Genomic DNA, 19,166 nt, shown 5'->3' on the forward strand with positions numbered 1-19,166 from the left:
GGTTGATTAATCTAGCAATTAAACTGATCCAAGTTTGCAGCCCTACTTTAAAGAATAGATGTCCTTGGTTGTTCAACATTTCAGATGAGGGATAGAAGGAATCCCAATTTTCTTTTTATCTCAGAGAACCACATTGGAAATTCTCTCATCTAGCCAGACTTGCATAAGGACAGTATATAATTGCCTTGTCATGGGTACAAGGACCTTAGTTCACACATGCATCACAACCACCTGATAACTATTGAGAGAGAAAAGGGCCACTGGAGTCTCATAGCTTGGCCAGGATAACATGGGAGTGCCATTTGTATTAGGGCTGTATTAGGATCATTTACCCCGTTCTGGGGGTGGGGTCTGCGGGGGGGGAGGTGATCCGTCCCTCCCCCCGGAATCCATCCAGGCTGGCTCCACTCCATGGTGATCCTGCGGAGCTGGCCGCCGGCTCCGCAGTGCTGGCGATACGGCCAGCCGCCATTGCCGTGCCATATCGCTGTGCTAAGTCCGGATGCAAATGTCATCCACTATGCCATTTACATCCCCGTTTTCACAGGATAGCCACCATAGTTTGAGGCCTATCTTGTGAATGGTCCTCCCTTCCCTCTCCTCTTTCCCCTGCCTTCCCTCAGCATTTTGCTGTTGGGCTGCATTGCAAGCAAGCAACTCTGATACAATTTCAAGACTGAAAGCACTTCAGTTAGACTATATTTGTGCTGTGCTGGGTCTCTTCAATCATCTTTCACAGCTGCCTGAAATAGACAGCACAGCCACTGTATCATGGGTTGGACATTATCTTATGAACAGCTTTAAAAACTTGCCTTTCTCTGCCAAAGGGCAAAGCTTTAAAAAATAAAATAAAATCAAAATTTTGCTCAACGCAATGTCGCAGTATTTGCCATGTGTTAAAAAGCCATTTTTACCTGCTAGAACATCTGTTTGCAGTGTGGAAGAAAATATTATGGTTCACATTGTAGAAGGCAGCAGAGGTTAAAGGAAGAAACGTTTATTTCCATCTGAGTTCTTAATAATGTGAGAAATATTAACTGTGCTGCCAGCTTTTCCTGGTAATGAGTTATCATAGTTCTCCTTAAGGGAATCTGAAGAAAATTCTCCTTAACATTAATTTAACATTCTCCCCCCACCCCCTTCTGCAACCAGTTCTGTATTTGACTCAGTCATAGCATTTCCTTATATGAGACCAGGTTTAGGGACAGCTAAAAGCCACCCAATTCACACTTGTTGATCATCACTTGTTGACTGTAACATCAAGCAACAACTTTCATATCTAAATGAGCCATCACAGATTAGTCACCTCAAACAGAACTTTTGTATTACCCTAATGTCAACTGATATGCAATACTTTTCAAACAAAGAGAGTCCATGCTTTCATCTGAGAGTCATTTCCGCAGACGAAATTATTGTGGTGACTCATGCTGCAAATCTACATCAAGCTGAACACCAAATAAATGGATGGGAAGGAGGAGGAGGAGGAGGAAGAACCATTGAAAATTCAGTGGGACAGCATTTCACTTGATTACCACATCACCTTTCCTATCAGCAGAGTGGTTATAGACAACAGCCAAAGGAGAAGATCAGGATCCTACCAACAAGACAGGTAAGTGAGAATGATGCAAAATGTGGCTATGCTTAGTTGTAGTGCTGTAAATTGTAGTGATGGCATTTAATCTGGCAGAGGTTCACTGTGCAGCTCTCTGATTTGACCTCTAAAATATACCCATGAGGATCTGTGGTTCAGAAATGGTACTAATGTCAGGTAATAATCTTCTCTTAATATTGGGTTGGATCCAGAGTTATGATTGGCAGAGATTGCTGATCCCTCCTTCCCCCTGTGGTCCACTGTGTCCTCTTTCCCCAATCCTTCTGTCCCCCTGCAGTCCCTCCAACTCTCCCTGCTATCGGTTGGGGGACCCTCCAGTGCAGAATGAGAGGTCACATGGGGGACTTCAGGAGGAAGCGGGGAGCCTTTGCTAGATCTCAGTTGGTAACCCATTGGCTTTTGGGCCATGGCATCCCATACCTGACTACTGTTAAGGTTACCCCCTTTTTGGATGATTAACATTGTATCCAGCATTTGCACAGAAGTCAACATACATAGCTTCCTTCAGATCATCATAACAAATCATGACTGGCCTAGAAGAACTCATGAATCAATGCAGCCAGTCTGAAATATGCCCTAATAGCCCCAAACCCTTATAAGCGTCTAACATTGATTCATTTTAATTCCCTCATCGTTTTCAGCAACATGATTATCTAGGTACTTCTCTAGCAGCTTATATTTATGCATTTACTTTTTCTGTTCTGTGCGAATTGTGACTATAATATAGATGCATCTTGTGTGTGTGTATGTGGGGGGGCAGGCTTAGGGCCTATTTTCACAAATACTTCAGCTGGTTTTATATATGGAGACAAGGCAACTGGCAACTGCCTTCTATCCATATCAGCTGTCATGAGAATAGGGATGGGTGAGAATTTCATTTCAGGTTGATTTTAATAAGAATATTTTACCAAAATCCACAACATTCTCCATATATGGGAGAAAAAGTACTTAAGATTTGGGGGAAAAAATCAGATGTGTGAGAAACTGAAACTAAACTGACAGCTTCATCCATGCAGGCCCAGAGCTTTGAATGTTTAGCTCTTAAAGGTCTGGGTTTGAATCCCTGTGTTTGTGGTATCGTAGGGTATCCACCTCTTTTTTCCGACAGACACCTCATCTTGAACAGCTCCATGATGGCAGGCGGGTACATCATGGCCCTCTCCATGCTGGGAATAGCTGTGCATTTGAATCTGGCTGGTCCAGATGGGTGAGAATTTTGTTTCAGTTCATTTTTTACAAGAATTTACCAAAATTCACCAAGTTCTTCATAGATGGACAAGGAAGAACTTGAGTTTTGAAACATTCAAATGCAGGAGAAAGCAAAACCATGCCCTCAATCCAGCCCCTGGCCCTCTGAGCTGCTATTAGCCTCAGTGCAGAAAATGTCTAGCCTTCAATTTTAGAGTCTCGCATTCCGGCACCTGCCCCTTATCCAAATCCCAACATGAAGCTCAAATGAAACATAGATTAGCCACAGTAAGCTGATGATGGCAGGTGCAGTTAAGAAACTTCCCACAGGGCTTTAGACAACTACACACATGATTCTGCTATTTCCCCTGGAACCCTTCCTTTCCCATCCAAACATCCTCAAACCTGCCATGTGAGGGCCAAAACAAACATGACTTTACATCCATATCTAGCAGCCTCCGATTTGGATCTTGAAAGCCCCCTTAACTCCTCCTTACATTAGGGTCTCAATCTGGATTGGGGCCCCTTTGCCTACTCTAGAGTAAACATGTAAAAAGATGTAGCTCCAAGATACAGATTTAAAATATTGTCTGTTTTGGCCCTGAATCTGCTTGGAAAGTTCTCCATGACTCCATCAATTTAAATTAGGAAAGGCAGCAGTGGCTGGGGTGAGGAGGACTGCAGGAGCAGCAGCTTGACATCCAGCCAGTTTCATGCCAGCTCGACCATTGGAGGATTAATTTTAGATTGTAGGGCAATGGGTTCCCAATCTTGGGCCCCCAGGTGTTGTTGGACTATGACTCTCATCATCACCAGCCATTGGGTATGCCCGCTGGGGATGATGAGCTTTGCAGTCCAACAGCAAGGTTAGCAACCACTGTTATAGAGGAAGGGATGATGAGAAGGCTTTCCACGTATTTCAGAAGTTAGGGCAGGCGAAGGGTGGTGCTGTGGAGTTCTTCGGAGTCCTATGCTGTCCCCATGGTGCTTAACCTCTACATGAAACTGCTGGGGCACTGCTGTTGTATGGGGATTTGGAATTCAGTGCCACCAACATGTGGATAACACCCAGCCTTCTCTCCTTTACATCACACTTGGAAGAAGCCAATTATCTGGACCCATTTCAGTCAGGCTTCAGGCCTGGGCATGGGACAGAAGTGGCCTTGGTCGCCTTGGTGGATGATATGAGGAGGGCTCTGGATAGGGGCAAATGCTCCTTCCTTGTTCTCCTTGACCTCTCAGCGGCTTTTGATACCATTGACCACAAAATCCTCCTGGACTGCCTGGAGGCGTTGGGCACTGGAGACACCGTATTACAATGGTTCCGGTCCTTCCTCTCCAGCAGGTACCAGAGGGTAGCACTGGGAGAGGAGGTTTTGGATCCATGGCTGCTCACTTGTGGGGTGCCACAGGGTTCCATCCTCTCCCCGATGCTATTTAACATCTATGTGAAGCTGCTGGGCGCTATCATCAGGAGGTCTGGGATGCAGTATCATCAATATGTGGATGACATGCAACTCTACCTCTCGTTCAAATCTTCACCAAGGTTGGCTGTAGAATCGCTGTCCAAATGTCTGGAGATGGTGAGTGGGGGGGAATAAGTTGAAGCTGAACCCTGACAAGACCGAGGTACTTTTGGTGGGAGACAAGAGGAGGTTGGGGGATGTTGACCTGGTGTTGAATGAGGTACAACTACCCTTGAAAGACCAGGTCCACAGCCGGACTCCTAGCTGTCCATGGAGGCTCAGGTGTGAGCTGTGAGCTGGACAGTGCTGTACCAACCCTATCCGATATGGTGGCTGCGCCCCTACCTTCCTGACCATCTGCTCCCATTGGTAGTACATGCCTTGGTCTCCTCTCATCTAGACTACTGTAATGCACTCTATGTGGGGTTACCCTTGAAGGTGGTTTGGAAGCTGCAGATGGTGCAGAATGTAGCGGCTCACCTGATTAAAGGCAGCCACCGGCATTGTCACATTACTCCAGTGCTGAAGGAGTTGCACTGGTTACCAGTTGTTTTCCGGGCCAAATTCAAGGTGTTGGTATTGACCGTTAAAACCCTATATGGTTCTGGCCCAGCCTATCTCAAGGAGCACCTCCAGCAACAGCAGACAGGCTGCTCAACAAGATCAGCCTTGGAGGGCCTTCTCTCTGTCCCATCAGCCAGGACAGCTAGGCTGGTGAGGACAAGGGAGAGGGCCTTCTCTGTGGTGGCCCCCACTCTGTGGAACTCCTTCCCTAGGAAGCTCTGCCATGCCCCCTCTTTAATGAGCTTCTGCCATGCATTAAAAATGTGGTTGTTCAGGCAGGCATTTGGGGTGGGTCAGGGTATTTTTAGAAATACAATGTTTTAATGTGCAATTTTATTGTTTTAAGCTGTTGTACTATTGTACATCTCCCAGAGTGGCCAAGTGACTGGCCAGATGGGTGATTAAGAAATTTAATAAATAAAATAAATAAAACATAAATGTATGGAATCAGTAATGTGTTAGGTCAGGTCTAATAATCAAAATATAATCCAGACAAGACAGAGGTGCTCCTGGTCAGCAGAATAGCCAATTTAGAAATGGGGTTGAAAACAGAGGTCCATTGTGTTGGGGGTTGTGGTGCTCCAGAACCTGCTTTGAACCTGGATACCCAGGTGACAGCTATGTCTGGAAGGTGGAGGATGCAATCTCTGCATGGTCTTAGGACCAGTGACTGATGGCAGAAGAAACTGCATGCTTTCTTTCTGCTCTCCATTCCCAGGGAATGAGCCTTTTGCACTGAAAGCATGTACTCTATCCCTGAGCTATGGTTCTTCCCTGAGCTACAAGGAATCAATCCTAGATATGTCAGAAGAACTTCACAACTGTAGTACCATGGACAGTTTGGAAGTCAACATGGGCTGGCTATTCTGGCAGTTGCTGTCGCTGCTGAGATGTTCCTCCTGAGAATAGTCCCTCAGAATTAAAAAATCCTACTGAAACAACTCCCTGCCACCAAACATTTTTCTCTGCTGCTTTGGAAGAAGTATATTTAGCCATTCTTACCATCTAATCTTTATTACAGCTTCAAGATTCATTCTTGAAAGAGGCTCTTCTCTCACACTTCCTCTGTCACCTCCAAAGACCCGTTGACAAATGAGATAGCACTTACATAATGGAATAGAAGTCATGCTGGTTAGCAGAAGCAAATAGAATCACCTTCAATGGCAGGTTACCGCTATCATTTAAAGCATTTAAACTTAGACTTAACTGTGTACTAAAAGGGTAACTGGGGTTTGTAGTGCCATTTAATTTGATTCTGCAACAATCGCACAACTGGAGTTTAACATACAGCACTCTTGTAGAACAGAAACATTTTCATTAAAACCTGTGACTAAGAGGTGAAAATGATGTATTTCAGTAGGAGCATCTCCAGGTATCCTAGTTTTAGTCCTGCTGTCAATCAGGAAGTTCTTTTTATCTCCTTTCCTCACTCCTAGTTTCAAGCTGCTGAATTCAGAGAGTCCTAAATACATATTTTCTCAGTCATTGGAAGGGCTTTTGTGTGTTTGCAAACTGGAATAGCATCAATGAGTGGCAGTATTTTGTAAAAACAACACTTTCAAATGAGCTTCACAAATGGAGAAGCTATGGGGGGGGACATAGGCCAGTGGGGGCTACCATCTCTCTCCCACCCCTCCACTATAATACCTCTAGGAATGCTATGTTATGAAATAGCATCACTCCAATTGGGGCATTTCATAGACATGAAGAATGCTGATGGGCAGTTCACTGCAGCTCCAAGGCGTGGCAAAGCCTTTGGGGTTGTATCCTATCTATGGTGGCTTTGCCTTTGCAGGTGAAAAGAGGGGAGAATAAAGAGATGAGACACAAGTAGTTGGTATAAAACAGGGGCCACATTTATTAAAAATTGATCAGATCTGTGAAGGGAAACCTAAGCAGGCAACTCCTCAAAGCCAGTGACTACCTGGCATTATTTCGGGCAAGACATTTGATGGCTGTAGTGTGGTGTCCTTGATTGCCACCCTTTGAGGCCTTCCCCGCTCACCCCCACTTGAGCTGCAGAACTCTCAGTGGGTGAGGAATGTTGGCCTCAAAGGTAATCCTTATCTTCCAACAGGGGCCACAAAACCCTGAGCTGGAAGCCTCAGGCATTACCAGTCACCAGAAATGGTGCCTTCAAATGCTCCCCAACCCTATTCCCCCACCCAAAGAGCCTGCACATACCTGCCTGTTTAGAAAATGTGACCTAAGTATTTTAATCAGACCAAAACAACCTGACATCAACCCCCAACCCTACTTACAGTGTGAAGCAGGCAAAAAGACACATAGCCTAGTCCAATCTGACTATGAGCCAAAAATTCCTACTTGGCAGTTGGCACTCAAAGGATGACCAGCATAGCCTGCACTGCATACAGGGCAGGAGGGAGGGAGGTATGTTTCGAAGAGGGTGAGAGGGAGGGGCCCCACAGCCTAAGTCGACTGGTAAGCCCCTCCCTGGTGGTGCCACCTTCAAATGCCAATGGTGTCCGGCCATCCCTGCCCTCCCCCTACCTGCAAAATCCCCCCTGCAGCCAAGCAAGCTGGACGTGGGGGAAGGGACTAGTAGAAAGCACTTCTCCTCACATGAGGCAGTTCGCTACTCTATTAGCGATACAGCTTGTATCCTATATCACTAGGGTCCTGGCTGCCACTGCCAGTCTCTCTTTCCCAAAATAAGTCTTGTTAAAATATATGAAGGGGAATGTCCCCCACACTTTCATTTTGAACCATGTGCCACTTATTTAGGGATGTGTGAGAAATTCATTTCAGTTTGTTTTTGACCAGAATCTACCAAGTTTGCATCTCCTGGACCTGAATATGAACACAAACACAATCTCCAGGCAAAGCCCATACATTTCTAAGCTTGTAATGCAATTCACGCCACAAAACAAAATGTGTTCGAAGAACGCATACATTCGGAAAATGTGCATGAAAGGTGTATATTTCAAAAATGCCCACAAACACATTTTAAACAACAGCGGAAAATATGCACACTTCCAAAATGTGGTCAATTGATGCATACATTTGGAAAAATGTGCATAAAAATGCACACACATTTTTGCATGGACAAAAAATGCCTGCAATCTGATATGGACACTAGTTGGCACAAGCTTTGAGGTGAAAATCAGAGATCAAGTTTTACTGATTTGGACATCCCTACACTTATTCCATTTTCAGACATACATTCTGGGCTGCCACTGCAAATGTCCCTCCCCATCTCGAGGGTTCTTAAAGTGTGTAGTGGTGGGGAAGAACAAAATAGAAGGGCTGTCACTGCATCTGAAGGAAATCACAGAAAAGACATCCACAAAAGCCGCCAAATCTTTACTGGAGAATTAAATGCTATATGCAGTTTGAGCTCGGGCACTTCCTCAGGGGCAGAAACTATAAAATAATGTGATACCCTATAAATAAAATGGTTGTTTTTATACGAACAGTCCTTATATGCAATTATTCACAATTAAATGTAACTATCAACAAATCTCATTAAAAAGATAATTAAAAGGAACAAAAACACGTATTCAGACTGACTATCTCATAAAAAGATATAACTATAGAATCATAGGATCATAGAATAGGGCTGGAAGGGGCCCACAAGACCATTGAGTCCAACCCCCTGCTCAATGCAGGAGTCCAAGTCAGAGCATCCCTGACAGATGGCTGTCCAGCCTTGTCTTCAATGCCTTCAGTGTGGGAGAGCCCACCGCCTCCCTAGGGAATTGGTTCCATTGTCGTATTGCTCTAACAGTCAGGATGTTTCTTCTGATGTTCAGCCAGAATCTGGCTTCCTGTAACTTGAGCCCATTATTCCGTGTCCTGCACTCTGGGATGATCGAGAAGAGATCCTGGCCTTTCTCTCTGTGACAACCTCTCAAGTATTTGAAGAGTGCTACCATATCTCCCCTCAGTCTTCTCTTCTCAAGGCTAAACATGCCCAGTTCTTTCAGTCTCTCTTCACAGGGCTTTGTTTCCAGTCCCCTGATCATCTTTGTTGTCCTCCTCTGAACCCTCTCCAGCTTGTCTGCATCCTTCTTAGACTGTGGTGCCCAGAACTGGACACAGTACTCTAGATGAGGCCTAACCAGTGTTGAGTAGAGGGGAACTAGTACTTCCCGGGATTTGGAAGCTATGCTTCTATTAATGCAGCCCAAAAGAGCATTTGCCTTTTTTGCAGCCACATCATGTTGTTGGCTCATATTCAGCTTGTGATCGACAACAATTCCAAGATCCTTCTCACTTGTAGTGGAACTTACAAATGTACTTTTGAGAGTTCCATGCTATCTATGCCAGCTTTTAAAATGTGTAATAATTCTAAACAACACATCAAAATATGGTTTGATGCAAAGCTTTGTAAAATAGTAACAAACAATTCAGCCTCAGGTGGAGTATATTCTGTGCTTGTGTAGGGTTGGATCCAGATTTAGACATACTAAGAGAAGATCTATTGAAATCAGTAGGTCTTAAGTTAGTCACGACAAAGTTAAGCCCCACTGATTTCATTGAGTCTGCTCTAAGTATGACTAAATCTGGATCCAAACGTGCAAAAGTGGGAGAGTATCTAAAATAGACCCACGGATAGAAGAGAAACATCTCAGGATGCTGAAACAAAGATTTCAAAATCCCAACATGTTTTGTCCTATTTGTATTTTAAAGCCTTCTTCAGGGGGTTATAAAAACATCTGTAGAGATTCCTATAATAAATATCTCCTACTGGAGTTGCCAGTGAATTTTAGGAAGAGATATTTATTATAGGAATTTCTCCAGATGTTTTTATAACCCCCTGAGGAAGGCCTTAAAAATACAAATAGGCTGAAGCCTGAAACATGCTGGACTTTTTACAAATGAAATCTTTGTTTCAGCATCCTGAGATGTTTCTCTTCTATTCGTGAGTCTAAATCTGGATACAACCCATAGTATTTTAGTTTATTGCAGATTTTTAGATGAAAGCCTTTTCCAGATTTTGTAAGTAGATATTAATGCACAGGATAATATATTTTGCATTTTCAGAAGCACACTGAATGAGCATTCCATGGTACAATCACTTTGGGCATCCATGTTCCAATTAATAAGCCAATCTCAGTTTTTTTGATGGGCTTCTATATTTTCCCAAACAATCCAGCCCTTTTAGGAGTAGCGATTTCTATGCTCCCCTCTACACTATTCAGACACAATGCTTTTCAATGTCATCTGTTCACACATTTGGCCAAAAGTCATAATGTGCAGATAAATTAAATGCATGTAAGGTCCAGTCCACAGTTATCAAGCCATATACAGCCAAACATTTATCACACTTTTTGGAACTGGACTGGAAAAGTAGATAGAGATATTCAGCAAGCATCATGATACAATTTCATGTCTCTTCTAGAATCTAGAGATCTACTTTAGGCTGACCTTTTGCCTCCCATCCAGCACTCTGTGGAACAGCAAATGGTCATGCCATATCACAAGCTGCTTTTGAAATCCCTATGATATTGAGTGTGGTTTGCCATGTAGCATTGGTGGATGGGTAGCGTCTGTTTGAGAAACATTTCCCAAACCCTGCTGAACACATGGAGCCAAGAATTGACGGGAACAAGGATCAAAAGCAACAAAACTCAAATGCCCAGTGCCAACAGTAAATAGTGAATGATAATGAACAACAGACAAAGGACAGGCAAGATTGCTGCACAGCTTGAGGTTCTAGCAATGGTGGCAAATAAATAATAAGCCATCACATTGACAATGAAATAACGGGGCACAATCTTCCAGGTTTGTCTGTTCAAGCCCGATTGAGATGAATGGGAGCTGTGCAAGAGCCTATTCATCTTGATGGGGCTTAAGCTGGTGGTTTATACTGTTGCAGGCTCTTCACAGCTGAACAGTAAATGTTCTAAAGGCAGCACAACAGTGTTAAGTTTCCTTTGCAGAAGAGAACACATTTGTTTAACAAATATACATGCAGAACTTAATGGAAGCAAAAGGGCTCTCCTGCAGGAGGCAGCACGATCACAGGTACTTTTCTCTGTCCCCTACCCTCAGCTGAAATGAGGAGGCCTTATCTGAACTCTGGTGGGTATCTTATTCCAAAAGCTGAAGTGTGATTCACAAATAGGGATGTGCAATGCTGGGAAATCCATTCTGTTTAAGCCCAATGGATTTCCTCAGTGTTTCTGGTCCAGTAAGTGGGGTGGACTGCATCAGGAAGGGGGGGTCTTCTGGATTCCAGAAGAAATCCCTATGATATTGGCGATTTCCATGCTCCAGGAAAAATGTTTTTTTGTGTTTCTTTATGGCTTAAATTTGGGCTTTGTTTTTTTTAAACCCGGTTCCACCATTTGCACAAATTGCAATTTGTGCAATTAAAAATTGGAGGGGGATGTCTTGAAATGTGGGCAAATGTTACTGTAATTTTTTAAACAATTTTTATGGCCTCTCTTGTGCAACTGTGCCCAATTGCAGGTCCGCCTGTCCACTGTGTATGTAGCCCCACAGAGGCATATTTCCCTCTTGTCAATATCCTTGTCAGCTTCATCCTCACCATATATCACTTCATTCAGCCCAGCAGAGCCATATTCCATACTTGTCAAATAACTTGTCAGTTTCTGCCCCTGCCGTTCACCCAGGAAGTGCTGCCGTGGTTACTGCAAATGGGAGCCAGAAAAAGGGGCTGAAGGCTACATTGGCATTAAAAGCACTTGCTTGATACTTGGGCAAGTGTCCAATGGAATCGGGGTATCCCCACGTATCAGATCAACACTTCAGACCCTGATGATCAGGTTGTTAAGTGGGCGATCTGCTTCCCTTTTCCTGACCTGTTGGTGGGTAATTTTTACACGCTTTCACACTTCACCCCCAAACAGAATCCTCCGACATCCCTATTCCCGACTATAAGGAAATCATCTCCAGTCATTAGCTCGCTGATGGAATATCCACTAATTTTCATGGACTATTAGTGAGCACTTGTGTTCTACAGAGGTGATCTATTAGTAGGAATGGATGAATCTATCTGTTCTGCTTTCATTAATGTTCACATTTTTAAGGTAGCTGGCTCAGGTCCACTCAGCCTTCCATCCTTCCAAGGTCGGTAAAATGAGTACCCAGCTTGCTGGGGGAAAAGGTAGTCACGACTGGGGAAGGCAATGGCAAACCACCCCGCTATAGTCTGCCATGAAAATGCCAGCGAAAGCAGCATCCCTCTAGGGGTCAGTAATGACCCGGTGCTTGCACAGGAGGAACCTTTCCTTTCCTTTCCTTTCCTTTCCTTTCCTTATTCCACCCCATTTCTGCATCAATTTGCAATTTAAAAAAAAAACTTCACACAAAACTTTGCACACATTTTTGTATGCATGAACATTTGTATGGTCGTTTGTATGCATTCCCCTAATATACACATCTTACAAGCAATTTTCTCTAATATACATATTTGTGTAAGCAATTTTCCCAAATATATGCATTTTTCTATACACTTTGATTGGAGATTTGCGAAAACTGAAGGATAATTGTATTCTGGTTTGTGTATTAATTGGGAAAGTATGAATTAGATTGGTTCATTAAAATACAAACCAAATGAATTTCCCCCCATCTCTATCAATAGTTGTAAAGCACCTTATTGTTTATATCAGTGATTTTTCCTTCAGGGAATCCTTCCCATATTGACTTGCTTGCCAGGGAAGCAGTACACATTGCAAAGCATTCTGAATATTTATGGGTACAACTCAGTAATTAGGGTGGCCTCGTGGCCTCTTTTACAAAGGACAGTCCTGTATTTAAAAAGCTGCCAGAGGACTGCCCTCTATTTTGAAGGCATCCTCTGTTTGAAGGGCTGTCCAGTCCAAGTCTGGCATAAAGACAGAGGACGATCCGAAGGAAGAGCTGGGCCTGGAAGTTGGCCATCAACAGCACCTGGTCAGCAGACTGAGCAAGGCACACAGGCCACCTGGTCACATTCTTCCACATTATGTATGTACTGTACTATGGATTGTATTTCTATTTAAATTAGAATAATTATTTCTGAAACATGCATCTATACATACAAATTTGCACCTGCAAATTTTATGCATGTTAGTGTCCTCTTTTGTCCTCTTATTTTTGGTGATGCATGTCCTCTTTTTTGGTGATTCACAAGTGGTCACCTATGAGGGATGCTGGCCAGGCCTGCTGTCAGGTACTGGGCCTCATTTTTCCCCATATGATTACATCATTTTCTTTCATGTTTTGTCAGGGAAGCTTGCCCACCATTATTGGTTTGTTCATTTAGGAATCCCTGCTAAACCTAGGGATGGCGGAGAATTCTGCCATGGATTTCAGTGAGGCCGAATGCACTGGCATTCGGCCCCCTGAAATCTGTGGGGGAACGGCCTGCCCCCCCTGCCCCCCGCGGATTCCCCCCGGGATGAAGCTTACCTGGGGTGGATGTTCTTTCAACCGGTGAAGCTGTGGCCGTCATTTGCTTCCTGATCTTTGCCATGATAAGCTACGTAAGTATTTACATAGCCTATCACAGCAAGCCAAGCAAAAAAAAAAACACAAAATGGCATACGCAAATGGCGGTGGCTATGGCGGCCGCCATTTGTGTTCCCTATTTTTCGCCGTTTTAGCCATTTGCGTCCGCAGCAGCCCATCCACGGCCGGATCTCCAGCTGCGGATGGCCCTGGCCGGCTGCTCCGTGGAGCTGGCTGGGCAGGATTCCAGGGGGGAGGACCGGATCACCTCCCCCCCACCGCGAATCAATTCCGCGAAAAGGTAAGTGACTTTCGTACATCCCTAGATAAGCCTTTTAAGAACCCCAGAACTTCCCATAATATAGTTTGAAAACCATTGGTTTATAATTGGCTATTATTACTTTTGTAAACTGTTAATACACCTCGGGATGCATTAACTGTTAATATTCTTGTTGTTGTTGTTGTTCAATCATTAAGTCGTGTCCGACTATTTGTGACCCCATGGACCATAGGGATGGCGGAGAATTCCGCCACGGATTTCAGTGAGGCCGAATGCATTCTGCAAACTGGCATTCGGCCTCCTGAAACCCGTGGTGGAATGGCCTCCCACTCCCTGCCACCCTGCAGAGTCCCCCTGGATGAAGCTTACCTGGGGCTCCAGCGGTGGCAGCTCCGGTGGCAGCTCCGGTGGCGGCAGTGGCGGCTGGTCTCTCGCCTGGCTGCTGCAGCCACAAATGGCAGCCGTCGCAGAGGCCGCCATTTGTGTCCCGCCAGGCTGCCATGATAGGCTATGGAAGTATTTACGTAGCCTATCACGGCAAAGAGCAGGGATGGAAACGGCGGCCGCTATGCCGTTTGTGCCCCTGCTCTTTCTGTGATAGGCTACGTAAGTATTTAAATAGTAAATACTTACATAGCCTATCATGGCAGCCTGGCGGGATGCAAATGGCGGCCGCTACGATGGCCGCCATTTGCATCTGCAGCAGCCCGACCACGGCTGGATCTCCAGCTGCGGACGGCCCTGGCCAGTGGCTCTGCAGAGCCACCACGGAGCGGAGCTGGCCAGGGAGCATTCTGGGGGGAGGGACAGAGCACTTCCCCCCCATTATGGATGTCCCTGCACGGAGCCAGGTAAGGGATTCGTACATCCCTAACTATAGCATGCCAGGCCTTCCTGTCCTGCGCTCTCTCCCGGAGCGTGCTCAAGTTCATATTCATTGCATCGGTGATGCTATCTAGCCATCTCATCCTCTGTCATCCCCTTCTCCTTTTGCCTTCAATCTTTCGAAACATCAGGGTCTTTTCCAGGGAGTTTTCTCTTGGCATTAGGTGGCCAAAATATTTGAGCTTCAGCTTCGGTATCTATCCTTCCAATGAGCAGTCAGGGTTGATTTCCTTTAGGATTGACTGATTTGACCTCCTTGCAGTCCAGGAGACTCATAAGAGTCTTCTCCAGTACCACAGTTTGCCATGGACCATTCATACCTCTAATCTTGCTTAAAGGCAACTTTACAGCCGCCATTACTGTAAAAAGGCCTTTTATGCAGAATAACAAGCTGCCATTTTTATGCAAAATGGCAGCTTGCTAAGGGACTGGGCAGCCCTGTGGTGGTCACCAGGTGCTCGTCAGGCCATCCAATGGCTTACACGGTGAGCGGTGGTGGGTGGAGTGAGGGTTTGGTGAGCACCTGACGATCGTGGACACAGTTAAGTCCACCCATCCCTACACTCCATCTCTCTGTCTCTGTCTCCATCTCTCTTTCTTTTGCACGCACTCTCCTGCTGCCCCTCATATGAGAGTAGATCAAGGGATTTTCAAGAGCTCTGAGAAGTTGACTGAAAGACAAACTGGGGGCTTAAAGCTATGTTTCCCTTTACATTGTGGTTCCAGCAGCTAGTAATATGGAACCAGACATTGCTGCATTCATTTCAAATGTTTATTCACTTTATTTTATTCTATTTTCTAAAAACCCAACCTGGATACATTGAAATAAGCATACTAGAAATGAGCATCTGCTCTTCTCTCACAATGGTATGATTCATTTGGATTACTTACTAGCAGATTGACAGTTATTTTACTAGCAGCTGGTTAAGTGCCATATTTAACTTCTCCAGAGAATATCAGGGTGCTGTTGCTATGTTGGCCCAGCACAGTAAGAGTAACTTTAACAGGCAAAGTATCATCTTATGGGAACAACTTGAGAACATTTTTTTTTGCAAATGTTCAAACTATATGTCGGTTCTTCATGAAGAGCAAAACTAAAATATATTGGATTCTAAGTTCTTATATATCCCTGCTAGTATATTTTTAAAAATGTCTATGCTTTGGGTCCTTCAGCCTAAATGATTTGGGGTCAGAGTTTGTAACTGGCAAAACAGCATAGCCCTATTCAGGCTCAAAGTGTGTATGGGGATGGGCTGCACCTCTATGTCTCTGGGCAGGCTGCCCTCCCCACCCTCAGTTCAGACTACCTGATAAAGCAGTGTCCATGGTTCCACAGGCAGTTCTACACATGTTCAAGCAAAAGCGAGTACAACTCCTGCTCAGGCCGTGCCAGCTGAACATGGCAAGTTCTGAACTGAGGGGGCAGGGGCGGCACACACAGAGATGTAGCAGGTGGGGCCAACATGCACAGCCCCATCCGAGTACGCACTTTGAGCCCTCATGTATTCAAGCGAACACCTGACTAGGGCTGCTGAGAGTTCTATATTCCAGACACCCATCTTCCACCCCCACCCCCAAATGTTCTGTCTTCTTGTCTAGAAAAAGTTACAGCCATTATAGTCAAGACCTGAATGCAGACCAATGGCATAGCAGGTAGAAAGCTTATATCACAATCCTGTACATCTCTACTCAGAAATAAGCCCCAGTGAATCCAATAGCACTTACTCCAAGGTAAATTTAGCTGCCTTGGGTTCCTTGCAAGAGGAAAAAAGGCAGGATATAAATGCAATAATAAATAAATAAATAAATAAATAAATAAATAACAAATTATATAGGATTACAGCTTCAATCTTGAAGGAAAGGAAATGTCTTATACATCCTTAAATAGAAACTGTTTTTAAACAACAACGGCAACAACAACAACAACAACATTTATAATTTCAGTCTTTGTAGAGCTTAATTTTGAATTTACACAGGACTTACCAGGATTCAGCCCAGCATCTGCTTTTAGTGCCAGAGTGCAAACCTGAAACATAGGAATTAAGAATAGATGAACGGTCCCCTGAGCATTTTCTCACCATGAAGTAGCTACATACTATATCCCCCTGGACCCCACATGCCATAGATAGATTGGCCTTCAAGGGCCAATCTGGAGTGCTGGATGATGTCAGGGGGTGGGACTCTCCCTGAAGCCCCTCCCCTCCCCCTGAAGCCACCCCCACTGAAGTCATCCAGCCCCCTTTTCTCTTTTTCCATGCACAGAGAGGCAGGGCGATAGCCCTCAGCTGGCACCTAGAGGAGGGGCTCATCCAAGGTCTGCATGAGTGATGTGCCACCTTCGATCGAGACTGAGGCAGCAAGCAGCTGGTGCTCCTCCAGGCTGTGGCTCAGTTGCTCTTCCACCCCCTCTCCTTTCTCTGCAGGAGCTGGGGTGCAGGAAAGGGAAGAGGCCTCACTTGAGGCCTCCAGAAGCAGGATCAGCCAAATTCAGCTCATGGGCTGCAGGTTCCCCATCCTTGGATTAAGGACTATAATTTCCAGATTAGGCGGTGATGTTTACAGGCTTGCACCCCCAGCGTCTTTAATTCCAGGAAGTAAGCACTGCATTCACACCAACAAGGTTGGACGGATACTATTTGCAGGAACTGGTTACTCCATGTCCTGTTCCTTGAAATGTTATTCAATGGAGCTATACAAAACCCGTTGCACCTTGCCAAGAGACACGCTTCATACTGCCATTGAATGGAATAGGCAAGAGTTCCAGCACAGGAGACTTTAGCAGTGTCTGACATCAGCAGATTCCTAATGACTACGAAACGTTCTCAAAGTTCATGTGTTGCTGGACATGCTGAAATGCTACTCTCAACTTATTTTCAAATTGTATTTGACTCTTAACGATGTGTGATGAGGTAACTTGTCAGTCTGTTATACCAGCAGGTGTATATTATGTTTTCTCTCTCTCCCTTTAAGGCAACGTGCTGTGCCAGAATGCTTAAAAAAGAGGGACATCCATTAGAGTCCCTTATTAAAGTATATCTTAAACAGTTTTCACAGAATACACTATGCCACTTACTGCTAAAACATCGATCATGCAACAGAGCTGGTGATTTTTATCAGCTTTTTTATTTTTAAGTATTACAATAACATGAATTCCAAATATCCTCAGATGAAGAAAGTGCACTGTTTAAATTATCCAGCAGCCATCAGAATCAGAAAAGAAGCAAACATGTGGACATGCTGATAGGAGCATCCCACGGTCTGATCCTTTATGGATGAACCAGTCCTATTCCAGACTGATTACTCTTGTCATTTACCAGAGCCTGTCTTGTTGTCTGCTGTCATGCTTGGTCTTCGACATTAACAATAAAGATTAGCACAACTGCTGACTGTCACAAATCTAACTGGAGCCCCAAAGATACCACTGAGCTTGCTTTTTGATACAATTACATTTAAAGGCAGACTTTTAAATCATTATGTACCTCAAAGCAATGTGCATTGATGCAGACTTGGGAAGGATATTGAATTCTAGCTGGTATTTGGAGGCCTAGGTATCATAGATAGGGAGATTTTCATATAACTCCTCAATATTCATGGACAAAATATGATTTTGTGTGGGCTGCAATTTTGTGTGAGTCCCGAAAAAAGCACAGGATGTGGTATTTTGTTGTCTAGTTAACTATAATCAAGTCTGTGTGTCTGCTGCAATTTTGTTCGAGCCACTAAAAATGCACAGGATGTGCTGTTGAATGCAGAATTCAGCTTCCTGTGAACCTCAGATTTCATTTTTTAAAAGCAAAGTTTCTAGCCCTTATGGCTTCACAACTTCAAAGGGTTGGCATAATTCTTGCTGCCGTTTCGTAAACCAGAGGGTTGGCTGAATAAGATTTTCAGCCATCGGGGGGTGACTTGCATTGCTCCTTGCCCCTTCCCATAACTGGATAGTAAAAACTGCAGCATCAATTTTGCAAGAAGGAGAAAACAAGTTAATTTTTTGAACTTATATCACAGATTGCAGACTCCAATTTTTCAAGATGCCGAATCGAGATTTAGGGTGGAGGCTCCCAATGCCCACCCCCTGGTGCAGCTAGAATGCAGAGAGGGGGGAAACATCCCATTTGCGCAAGAAAGGGGATTCCCCCCCATGCATACCACCTGTGCAAAGGGGTAATTTAGACTCCAATCGCATTGGTGAGTAAAGATGTATGCCTCCCCTCCCTGAGCATAGTATTTCTGATAAGGATCATCCTCCCCATGCACCTGTAAATACCTCAATCAAATTTGAATAAGAAGCTATGTCATTTTAGAACGTTTGCTTTGGTCCTGGGTGATATCTGCTTAAAAAAATAGACCAAAAATGTTACCTGTGTAGATAATGGTACTATGATTTATCAGAAAATATATAAATAGAAAAGAGTCACAACAAATGGTCTTAAAATGTACTGCTTTTGAAGAATCAAGGGTAATACCGAATTAAAAAACAACAACAAAAAACCCAACAGAAACAGTTCAGAAACAATGATGTAAACAAGCACACAAGTAATCATATGCATGTTTATTTAGAAATAAATCCTACTGTGCTCACTGGGACTTACTCCCAGGTCACTGTATATAAGATTGCACCCTAAAGCTGAATTTTTTTTTAAAAAAAAAAATCTGGACATTTTTATATTGCTTGGAGGACTAAAGAAAAACAAATCTGTGAAATAATATTTTGCTCTCATTAAGGAGGATATTATTCTCATTAATAAGG

Source organism: Heloderma suspectum, chromosome 3 (genome assembly GCF_057233095.1).
Source record: "Heloderma suspectum isolate Gila_16-S chromosome 3, 16-S_ref, whole genome shotgun sequence".
Classification (NCBI taxonomy): Eukaryota; Metazoa; Chordata; class Lepidosauria; order Squamata; family Helodermatidae; genus Heloderma; species Heloderma suspectum.